General features: G+C 35.1%; 1 pseudogene; it reads left to right on the forward strand.

The window, feature by feature from the left end:
- The first annotated feature begins 205 nt into the window (after window positions 1–205).
- On the forward strand, window positions 206–303 carry LOC120107330 (annotated as a pseudogene).
- The last annotated feature ends 2414 nt before the right edge of the window (window positions 304–2717 follow it).

Below are 2717 nucleotides of genomic sequence, written 5' to 3' on the forward strand. Positions count from 1 at the left end.
CCAATGTTAGTAGGCTTAGGCAAAGGTTTATTCACTCTATCCCCTGTATCCCATAATTGTGCAGTCTCTGCGAGAGAGTCTAAATAGTCCCATGCCTCATCGGGTTGCTTTTTCCAAAAATAGACCATTGCACATAGTCTCTATAAATTGTTTCAACTGTGGAGACAACCCCTCGTAAAAGAAACTAATGGTTCTCCATGTTTCAAACCCATGATGAGGACAAGAGAGTAGCAAATCTTTAAATCTCTCCCAGCATTCATAAAATGTTTCATGGTCTTTTTGTTGGAAATTACTAATGTGCCTTTTCAAAAAGTTAGTCCTTTGTGCAGGAAAGAATTTTTTCAAGAATTCTCTTTGCATATCATGCCATGTTCCTAGCGATCTAGGTCTCAAGGAGTTCAGCCATGTTTTGGCTTTATCCTTTAAGGAAAAAGGAAACAAGGTCAATTTAAGGACATCTTCCGATACATTTGGCACTCTAAATGTGATGCTAATTTCCTCAAAATCCTTAAGGTGAAGATAAGGGTTCTCAGATTCCATTCCATGATACTTGGGCAGCAATTGAATTACTCCTGGTTTGATTTCAAAGTGTCCTACATTATCAGGAATAATCATGCATGAAGGTTGACTAGTCCTAGTGGGATGTAAATATTGTCGAAGTGTCATAACTGGGGGTCTACCTTCATCACCATGGTGACTTCCTATATCATCAGGAAAATTTGCCATCTCACAAGGTGTGAGATACTGCGAAGGAATTTCAACGATGTGTCCTAAGGGATGATCTAAAGTTGTACGACTTAATCGACCGGTGTCGTCCCTATTCCAACCTAGCATACAAAATTTAATAATTTTTTTTTAATAATTTTTTTTTAATTTTTTTTTAAAAAAATAAATAAATATAAATGTAAGTACCAACTAAAGATACCCTAAAACTACACCCTAAAAAAAAAATCTATTCACAATCAAACATGCAACTAAACATTACACCTCAATTTCTAATGTTTTTTTCTAAATTTCTAGACAGCTCCTAACTGGTTTGAAGAGGGCACCTAAGCCTCCAATCCGGTCTAATGAACCGAGTTGACCAAGTAAGCTCCCAGGTAGTGGAGGGGTCACGATGCGTTCGCAAAGGTCCCACTTAAAACCCACTTGCCTCGAACAGATGAACTGTCTCCCTTATAGGGACAAAGCTTGCCTAGACATCAACTAAGCCACAAAGCGAAATTGGTGCAACTTTCGGTGGTCTTCGTCCTATTGAGCTCGAATGTCCTTAGGGGCCAACGTCTAGTTGATTTTAATTAAGCTTAGGATATTTATGCAATGGGGTGATTTTTGGGCTAAGGACGAGTGATGAAATCCCGACCTTATCTTTTTAAATGGGTTCGGCCCTTAGAATATTTTATGCTGATGCCTTATACTATATGCAACAATCAAGAGATTTTTTTTTTTTTATGTTTTATGACATGACATTAAATTTCATTGAATAGGTGATCAAGCAAATTATTTATTTTTTTTTTTTAAATTTTATGAGTTGAAATTTGAAATTTGAATTCTGAAATTTGAATTTGGAAATTTTAGGTTTTCCTTTTTTTAATTTTTTTTTTTTTTAGCAACAAGGGTTAATGAGATATGATAACAATAAAATTCTGATCTAGAATAATTAAATGCAGAAAATTTAAAACAGACAGCAGCAAGTTTTCGTATTAATCTGATAGTCTTAAAAGTTTCAGAATGTCAATCAGACCGTTCAGATGAAAGAAACACAGGTCCTGCAGCGGACGACCAAATTTGAGTTCAATCAGACGGTGAATTACTTTGATATCAGAGTTTGATGCAGACTGTGCAGGGAATAAAAAAAACAGCAATAAAGATTTTTTTTTTCCAAAAGAAAAATACTAACAAATCAACTAAAAATTAAATCTAAAATTATACTAATAAATCAGCCGTTCCCCGGCAACGGCGCCAAAAACTTGATGCAAAAATAAAATTGTTCTCCCAAGTGCAGGAGAATCGCACAAGTAGTAAAATCTCGGGAGTCCGAGGTCGAATCCTCAGGGAACGAAATATATATTAGATTATTTAATATAATTTTAGATTAATTAATTCAATAAATTCGTGGATTAAGATGATGTTTTGATTTTCAGAAATTAAAAACAAAGATGATATGCAACTAACAAAGTTCAATGAAATAAAGATGGTAGGGATCTGGAATCCCCCTTGATGATATTGCATCCAAGAAATAAACTCTATGTTTTTGATTAAAAATGAATGGTAGGATAGATCTAATCATGGTATATGTTTCATGAACATATGAACTCAATTTCTAAGCATTCATCGTGCTTTCTACGTCTACGACGAATCAAATACTAAAGCAATCATATATCAATAATCATAATCCATTAAAGAGCTATCTACGAAATAACTATGCATGGATCAAAAACATATCAGTAAATATGATTCATTGAAGGCAAAAGTTTAGAGTTTACTTCAAAGAGCAATACATCAAAGGTTCCTCCATCTCCCTCCCTAAGAAATCAGCCACTCATTGAAAACATTAATCCCCCTTTCATTTTTTTCTTTTTCTTTTCGGAAACAGGGGAGGCCCTGTTTCCCTTTCTTTTTTTTTTTTCTTTTGACAGAGGGCTACTCCTCTGTTTCACCGAATGGGAAGGAATAACATCCCCCAGCCGAGCGGAAGCCTCATATAGCTCGTGCGA

This window comes from Phoenix dactylifera, unplaced genomic scaffold, assembly GCF_009389715.1.
Source record: "Phoenix dactylifera cultivar Barhee BC4 unplaced genomic scaffold, palm_55x_up_171113_PBpolish2nd_filt_p 000827F, whole genome shotgun sequence".
NCBI classification, from domain to species: Eukaryota; Viridiplantae; Streptophyta; class Magnoliopsida; order Arecales; family Arecaceae; genus Phoenix; species Phoenix dactylifera.